Source organism: Mus musculus, chromosome 10, assembly GCF_000001635.26.
Source record: "Mus musculus strain C57BL/6J chromosome 10, GRCm38.p6 C57BL/6J".
NCBI classification, from domain to species: Eukaryota; Metazoa; Chordata; class Mammalia; order Rodentia; family Muridae; genus Mus; species Mus musculus.
Window position 1 is genome coordinate 118,280,160 of NC_000076.6, and position 9,469 is coordinate 118,289,628.

Consider the following 9,469-nt stretch of genomic DNA (forward strand, 5'->3'; position numbering starts at 1 on the left):
GATTTTACATTGTTAAGACAAAATATCTGCCAAAACAGCTTTCGAGAGGGAGGATTTATTTAAGCTACAGTTTCAGAGCATTCAGTCCATCGTGGTCAGCTCCACTGTATCTGGTTCCAAGATTAAGCGTTATGGTACCAGAGGCATGGGGCAGCGGCTACTCACATCAGAGTGGACAGAAACCAGAGCAAGAGGAGCGGAGAACAAGATAAGCTTCCAAAAGCTGTTCTTGCCCTTTCCCCTCACTAGATCCTTCCTCCTAAATTTTCCAGAACCTTTGACAATAGCACCTGTAACCGGGAGCAAAACTTCAAAGCTGGAGTACAGATGTGTTCGTTTTGTTTACATCCCTGTTGTATTAATTATTAATTAATCCCTGCATGGGGCTGCTTGCAGCCTCAAAGGTTTAGTTTCCCAAATGAAAGACATAATAAGCACAGCCATTGTATTTTTAATACACCTTAAGCAGCATGATAGCTGACCATCAGTCCTGGTGGATGCTACCTCCCACCGATAATTTTGAGTTACTACTTACTAAGTTCCATCTTGCCTGCTCCGGACTCATTTCTGCAGCCCTCCGGGCAGTGCTTTCTGGGCCTGGAGCCCAGGGCACTCTCCTTGCTTCTCTACCCCATGGCAGCAGCCTCTGTCTCTCCCATCTCCTCACTCTCCTAAAGCATGGCCTATCTCCTTCTTCCTGTTCTCCTTCCAGCCTCAAGCCTGGGAATCTGAAAGTCCTGCCTCTGTCTGTCCTCTCCAGCTATTGGATGACAGCATCTTTATTTACCAACCAGAACCAAGTGGCGGCAGGGTCCCAGAAGCTACCTGTGGACACTCTTGTGCAAACAGTTTTTCTTTTTTGGAGGGGGGTACACAAATTAGTATTAGAATGCAAGCAGCTAAGTACCCTAGCAATAGGGAATTATCTGTTTTTCAAGTGAGAGAGCTAACACTGAGAGAGTCAGGGACTCACCTGAAGGCACAAAGCCAAGGAACAACAACTTGGTCTCACCCATGTCTTTCTTCCAACTGCAAACACAGGAGTGCTGTCATTGATCCATCTTGTCTGTGGAATATAGAGAAGCACTCTTTATGTATGGTCCTGATTGACAATAAACTTAGCTTTTAAGTAAAAAATGTTTGACACCTTCAGAGTTGTGCAATGCCTATAATCACAGTGGCTTCTCTGGCTATTGGCTACCTTAGCATTTTCCAATCTGATGATCTGATTTCATACGAATAGGCCATTTATCCCCTGACAATGGAGAAAGTACACCAGCCACAGACCCTGCAGAGATGATGGCGGATGCATGCTTGAGTCCATTTTGTTGATACGGGGATAAGATAACCAGCAAAGCTACTGCGATGGCTAATCTTACTTGTCAACTTCATCTGGGATTAACTAGAACACAAAAATGAAAGGTATACTTGTGAGGGGGAACTTTTTGCTTAATTTGAAAGGGGAAGATCGACTTCTAATCTGGATCTTAGAGGTGGAAAGATACACCTTTAAAAAAAAAACTTTTAATTGATTCTTTGTGAGTTTCACATCATACACCCCAGTCCCACTCATCTCCCTGTCCCTCATATCTGCCATTCCCTCTTGAAACATCCCCCCAAAATAACAGAGAGAGAGAGAGACAGAGCCTAAAAATAATCTCACTGCAGAAGCTATAGTTTGTTACAGTGTATCCCTCTGTATAAAGCACATCTTCACTAGGGAATGTTCATTGCAATGAGTCATTGGTCTAGTTTGAGGTCCCTGACTTCTGTGACACCATCAATATTGGACCCTCACCAGGACTCCTCCCAGATATCCTGTTGTTGTCCTGTGTCGTGGACATCCTGAAACTTTGGATCAGCAGGACCGGCCCTTTCACGAATCCCAACTGTTCAGAGATGATATAGATTTTGGGGTGGACCAGCTTAGAGCCCTGGTACTGGGCCTGGGTAGCAGCTGAGCTGCTCAGCCTGCAGACTCTCCCTTACTCACACCATCAGGGTGAGCTCTCCAGCACTGCTCTGGCTAGGCCACCCAGTGCCACCACTTGCAGGAGGCAGGGTCAGCTCTCCTCTCGTGCCTTCTGAGTGTCTCACTCAAATGCATTCCTCCAGCACAGTGTAGCTGCCCAGTAAAGGTGTGGGCCCACTCTCCCATGTGCTGCAGACCTGTGAGGGGCTGGGCCAGCTCTCCCTGCTCCCACACCCTTGGGGAGGGCTTACCTGTGTCCCACACCCTCAGGGCAAGCTCCTTGTTGCCCAGGCAAGATAGAGGATCCGTTCTCACAAGTGTTATAGACAGTGAGGGGGCAGTGTTAGCTCTTCCAGTCTCATACCATCCGGGCCAGGTGGTGAGGGGAGAAGGGAGAAGAACAACTCACACACACACACACACACACACACACACACACACACGCACACACACACACACACACACACACAGCTTACACACACTGCTTACATGCCACTTCATGACAGATGAATGGCAGAGCCACCTCTCCCGTCGCCTTCAGAGCTGCCTCACCCTTTTACCCTCCACTAGGGCCAGCTCTACTGAGCACCCCAGGCATGGTAAAAGGCTGCCACTGGTGAGAGGTGGGGCCAGCTCTTCCCGAGTGCTAGAGCCAGTGAGGGGCGGGCCAGTTCTGCACTGCCCCTGGATATCCACATGGTCCCAGATGGCTACCACCCATCAGGGATGCGCCCATGTTCTCTATGGTAATACTAGCCACAGACGTCAACACTGACCCCTGCCACTGCAGAGCCACTTGACCCAGATTTGGCCTTCAGCAGCTGGGAATGAGACTTCACTATGGCACTGGGTGGTGGGGCTGGTCACTCACAACAGGCTACTCCTCTCCACACTTGAGTCTCTAATTCCATCTCTCTTCGTAATGCTCAAGCCGCTCCACTTCTCTCTCTCTCTCTCTCTCTCTCTCTCTCTCTCTCTCTCTCTCTCTCTCTCCTGTCTCTTACCACATACTCGAACATTGTGGTGGCTCCAGATGTAGGCTGGCCACACAGCTGGCAGGCCCCTGAGTGATATCTTCCATCTGCTCTGTGTCTTGGTGTGGTGAAAAGCAGATGTCTGTGGCCTGCCCATAGGTCTCCGTCTGTCTTCCTCCTCCCTGGCTGGGCTATGTGGTGGTAGGCGGGGTTCTGTGTGTCTACAGCTGGCCTCTGAGGTGGGGTGGCAGTTCTGTGAGCATCTTTCTTTGCCCACACTGCCTAGCATAGTGTAATGCAGGTCTCTGTCTGTCTTCCTCCTTCCATGATGCACTGCCTGAATTTGATTTGATTTGATTTGACTTGATTTGATTTTTATAGACATAAAACAGCTTTGGCCACCAAGCCAGGCATCAAGCCAGGATGAACAAAGGACTGCCATTGCTCTGTCCCTGGCTGAGAGAAGACCACCAACAACAACATGGTGCCTCTTTGCCCATTGCCTAGGAGGGAAAGATAGACCTTTAATCCAGGTCTTTTGAGGCAGGATGATTTTGTTCTTTGCCTGCTTGCTCTTACCTTGCTGGCAAGTCCATTCCTTCACTAGTATTGCAGCCTACTTCTTTAGTATTCCGTCTGAGAGATTCAGCCTTGTGGACTGAATAAATACTGGATTCTTGGACCTTCAGGTTAGAGGCAGCCATCTCAGGATTGGCTGGACCACAGCCTGTAAGTCATTCTAACAAATCTGCATCCGTATGCATAGAGAGATTCACTCTGTAAGTTCTGTTACTCTAGAGAACCCTGACTAACTCAGCCACACGGGGGAAAACGAGCAGTGAGGGCAGAGCTAACCAGAGTGGCCTACATTGCCGAGTCAGGAATACAGACAGGAATAACAAGTTTCGGTCCTTGAGAAACTCTTAAAGTGCACAAGTCACAAATGATTAAACTCTAGTGTGACCAGTGTGAAGGAAGATGGAAAAACTCAACTTTGTAGACCATTTACTGCACCACCATGCGAAACAGAAGGAGAGCTGGGTCATTTCACAATGGAGATATTTTAACCTGCACAGATATTTCCACCTCTCAAAAGATCAGCTCAAATATCAAACAATCAGAGCCCCCCCTTCCCCGAGCGCCCAAGGACTATGCCAACAACCAAGGAGTACACATGGCTCCAACTGCATATGTAGCAGAGGATGGCCTTGTCAGGCATCGGTGGGAGTAGAGGTCCTTGGTCCTGTGAAGGCTCGATGCCCCAGTGTAGGGAAATCAAGGATGGGGAGATGGGAGTGGGTGGATGGGTAGAGGAACACCCTCATAGAAGCAGGGGGAGGATGGATGGGATAGGGGGGTTCTGGGTAAAGGGATAACACTTTAAATGTAAATAAATTATAAAAATAAATTAATTTTTTAAAATATCAGCTCATTTCCAATCTTTGGGTCCCTTTCTGTTGACAACTGTCATCTTGTCAGAACCTCTTCAGTACTGAACTTTAGTCTGTCTGTAACTTGTGCAGTTGTACCTCTTGTCATCACAGGCTCCTTGCAGACAGCATCTAAATATTATGGCTCCTGTCACACAGGGTCTTGCATAGCCTGTGATGGAATTAAACCTAACTGAAATTGCCAGTCTTCACACAGGCAAACGGCAACCAAAGATCCACAAAATTCTTCGACAATCATCATATGGAAAATAGCACTGACTGCCATCACAAGAGGGTAGTGTCCCAGGTGAGAAGCAGCTCACAAAAGCGCCTCTCAGCATGCAGACATCACAAATAAACAGCACCCAGGTTCTCACGGCACATGGACCTCCCAGAGCAACAGAGCCCACCTGTAAAATGCCCTGGTGGCACTGAGGTGAAACTGCAGGGGCGCCTAAGGGAGGTGAGGTTTACAAACGATCCCCAAGGTTAATAAGGAAAGGACTGTGGCTAACATAGACATAATTGGTCACTCTAAAGAGCTTTGGTGTTTACAACAAGGAAAGGGGAGAAAGAAAGGAGAGCCAGGCAGGTAAGAAGTAGCCAAATGCCATGCTAGGATGGGGTGGGATGAATGGAGATGCGCAAGTGTCCCCAAGAATCAGCAGTGAGAAAAATGCCACCAAGCCAAGGAGCAAGAGCATTCCTGGGCCAGTGGGGGGGGGGGGGGAAGGCATTTCTTAGGGTCCCTTAAGAGACAGTGAGCATTGACCTATGTGTTCTCACTTCCCAGCACAGAGCCTTATTGAAGCAACAGGGGGAAATTGAAAATCTAAGTACTTAACCGGACACCTTTAATTCCAGCACTTAGGAGACAGAGAGAGGCAGGCAGATCCCTGTGAGTTCAAGGTCAACCTGCTCTGCAGAGCAACTTCCAGAATGGCCATGTCTACACAGGTGAAACCTTGTCTCCAAAAACAAACAAACAAACAAACAAACAAACAAAAAACAACAGCAGAAAGACACTAAGTGCTTAATTTTAGTAATGAAAATATTACCCTTCCTATTTTGTTTTATAGCAAGTTGAAAGTTCTCACACAACTTCAATATGTTAATGACTGGCTGCAATTGTCTGTTAACAATCTTATCCAGGTTCCCACACTTCAGCAGAAATAAGGTGGGAGACATGAAGGAGACAGGCACAACAGACAGAGACTCCATGGAAGTCATGGCACAGTCAAATTGGGCAATGGAGAGGAGTTTACATTTGTTATTTCATTGTTGAGAGAGTTAATGAAAATCAATAAGAAATGTTGGGGTTCTGTAGCGCTCACAGTAGTTCAAAGCCCGCTGGGGACAGGTTGAGAGCAGTTACCAGAACAGCAAAAAAGAGCAACAGAAAGAACAGCCTAGAGAGCTTTGGCTTTTCAGAGAAGTGCACTGCTGATGTGAATAGCAACCCAACAAGGGCTTCAGGGGCTCAGTGCTTTGACCTCGTTCTCATTCTTCTGCCTCCTGCTAAGCTGGTCCATAAACCAAGAGCAAGCAAAGCCTGGAGAGCCAGCACAATAGCAAAGGTGATCTGTTTCAGTCACACTGAACACAAGATGGTGTGGGAAAGAAGGGGTAGGAGCTAGAGAAACCAATCAGCCTAATTCCTCTCCCTTCAACATGCCACCTAGTAGTCTTGTCTCTGAAAGGAAGAAGGGAAAAATTTATGTGCCAACTCAGAACACTCATGGTATTTCATCAGGCACCTTGTCTTACAAGATGTCAATGTGGTCAGATTTCTACATAAAAATAAAACACCACCCACTGTAAATACTCTTCATATAGGAGGAGATGGGGAAATCATCTAATTTTTAGCTAAATTAATAGAACGTTTCTATTAATCCTTTTCTTATAGCAGCTGCTCTTAAGACCTAGGTAAAATTCTTAGGGAAAGTTGGCAATTTAAAGACTTTCCATACTCTATGAATGAAAAGCATTCAAATAGCATAGTGCATGCTTTATACCTAAGATACAGAGGAAAGAACATTGGAAATGACAAAAGAAGTCACGGGACAGCTGAAATACATGGAGAAAAGGACAGGCTCTGGAAAGAAAAGGAAAAAAATCAGCCCACGACCCCAACCCTGCTCTTTGAGGAAGGAGAAGACCAAGACCACAAGGTAGACCAGTAATCCCTGATGAGACCAGCCTTTCAGTCCTGACCATAGGACAAGCATGTGGTTCTCACAAGCCGTTAGCCCAGTGAGGGGGTTTTATGACAGTAACTCCTTCGTGACAGACCAGCCTTAAAGGAGCCAGCTATTTTGTTCTTCTGAGATCTTAGAGCACTGTTGTCAGATGCTACCTTAATGGCTGACACGTGGCTGAGCCAGCACGGCAGAGAGAAACAGGGTTGAAGCAGACAAGATAGACATGGTTGAAAAGGAGTGAGGGCAGTGGAGGGCTGTGATGTGAATTGTAGATTTCACGCTTCCTGTGATGCCAAGCCATCAGCAACAGGAGAACGTTTGAGCTGATGTCCTATTTTCAAATTTATGTAGCTTAGAAGAGAGGAAACAAATAGTTGGAGAGAGGACATTTGTAAATTATTAGGCTCATTTGTTGGAGAGATCGTCCCAGCTCAGGAAAGAGCTAGCCATTTGAGCAATGAGACGATCCAGCCATTGTTTTAGAGTCCACATAGAGAATTTCTGGTGCATCCAACGTGAGCCTGGATCAGAGGAAGCCATGACTGATGCTCTCTGCTCCTGAGTGTTGTCTGACATCATAGAAAGGCTTTTTTTTTTTTTTTTTTTTTTTTTTTTTTTTTTTTTTTTAGGTCTCTTTGAAAGACTGCCAAGTTTTAGTGATAAATATTCTTCCAGTCATACTCGGTTTCCAAGACTTTGGCCCAAAACAAGTGCAACTCAAATTTTGCTCAAGTCAGTGCCCTGGAATTCACTCGGAAAAGAAGGCAAACATCTTCAGCAAATCTGAAGTCACTGTTCTACTGCTGTGACAAGACTCCATGACCAAGGCAACTTATAAAAGAAAATGTTTATTTGGGGGCTAACTTATAGTTTCAGGGGCTTAGTCCCCATCATGGAGAGGAGTCCAGTGGGAGGCACACAGGCAGGTATGGCACTGACATGCTAATATCTTGTAAGATATCAGCAGTAGCTAACAACTTATATTTATAAGAAGGTTAGCGGCAGAGAAAGCAAGGCTGGGCATGAGGTTTTAAAACCTCAAAAGCCATCCCCAATGACACAGCTCCTCTAAGTTCAGATCCTGGAAACAGTTCTACCAACTACGGAACCAAGCATCCAGAGTCACCAGCCTGTGGCTGTAATTCTCATTTCAAACCACAGCTTCAGCTTATCCAAAAATGATAACGGTTCGATAGTCCATAAAGCTGTTTCCTGCGGCATCATCACTTCTGTTGTCCAGGAAGAAGGGACAGTTCACACACAGGCTCACTGCTCACTACCCCATGCTGTGGGAGGCTGGCAAAAGCAGGTCACTAGCAAGTGACCTGAGGAACAGACTCATGGCACCAGGTAGTAGAAGAAAACACTCTAGACAGACAGTCTCTAACTTTGTATACCTAGTGACTTTGACCTTCTATGAAAAGACATACATAATCAATAAATTTCCTTCTCTCTAGTGGCCTTTCTGTGCTACTATCACGTCTCCTAATCTAACCTTTGTTTTTTTTTCTCTGTCTCTCTTTCTCCTTGGTACCATGGTATAGATTTTGAAAATACAGTTTCTCTTTGTGTGTTCCAGAATATACTTCCCATTTTCTGGTACAAAGGCCTTGTATAAATGATAGTTCCACTTGTCAGAGAGACTTGCTCACCCACACGTAATGTATTACTTTCTTCTCAGGAAGACTGAGGAATGCCCTCCCTAGAAATGAAGCAGTTCCTTGTGTTCACAAAACATTTCTTCATATGTCTCTGATTCCTTCCATAAAAATGAAACCCATTTTATCCATAAAATAGATTGTGGTGTGTGTATGTGTGGTGTGTGTGTGTGTGTGTGTGTGTGTGTATGATATATGTGTATATGTGTGTGTGCATGTGTATGGTGTGTGTGTGTGTGTGTGTATGATGTATGTGTATATGTGTGTGTGCATGTGTATGGTGTGTGTGTGTGTGTGTGTGTGTGTGTGTGTGTGTGCTAGCTTTAAAGTACTGCAAAAACTATCAGAAGCAGTCATCTTACAAAAGAATAAAGTTTATTCCTATCATAGTACCAGAGGTTTCAGTTCATGGCCAATTGGGTCAACTGTATTTAGATTTGTAGCCAGACTACCTGTCAAAGTGTGTGAGTGCATGATCAAACAAAATCACTTACCTCATGCCCAAGACGCAAAAGCAAGAGAAGTAGAAGGGACTTCTGTCCATTTGTCTCCTTCAAGGGTATACCCATTTGACAAGAAAAGCACCCACCAGACTTAAGGGCTGTACCGCCTCTCGATAACCATTGTCCTGAAAACTAAGCCTTTAAAGTGTGTTTGCAGGGTGGGGAGATCGTCCAGAGGGTAAGAGTGTAAATGCATGAGGTTCTGAGATTGATTCCCCAGAATCTGTGTAAAATACCAAGTGTGGCCGCACAAGGCTGTAAGCTCCATGAGGTAGGGCACAAAGATCAAAGGATTAAGAGAGTGGGCTGGAGAGATGGCTTGGTGGTTAAAAACAATAACTGCTCTTCCAGAGGTCCTGAGTTCAATTCCCAGCAACCACATGGTGGCTCACAGCTACAGTGTACTCATATAAACATAATAAATAAATCTTAAAAAAAAAAAGAATTAATAGAGCTTGTTGGCCAGCCTAGCTCCAGGTTCAGTGACAGACCCTGTCTCAAATAATAAGGCAAAGAATGATAGAGCAGAACACCTAATATCCATCTCTGGCTTTCACATGCATAGCCACACACACACACACACAACACACACACACACAAAACCACAGGCCTCCAGGAACAAACTTTAACAGTATAATATGAGTCAAGCATGAAGTCATGAGAATGATTGGGTAATGATGACGATGATGGTATTGTTGATATTAAAGGGAGAAAAATTACAAGACAGAAGA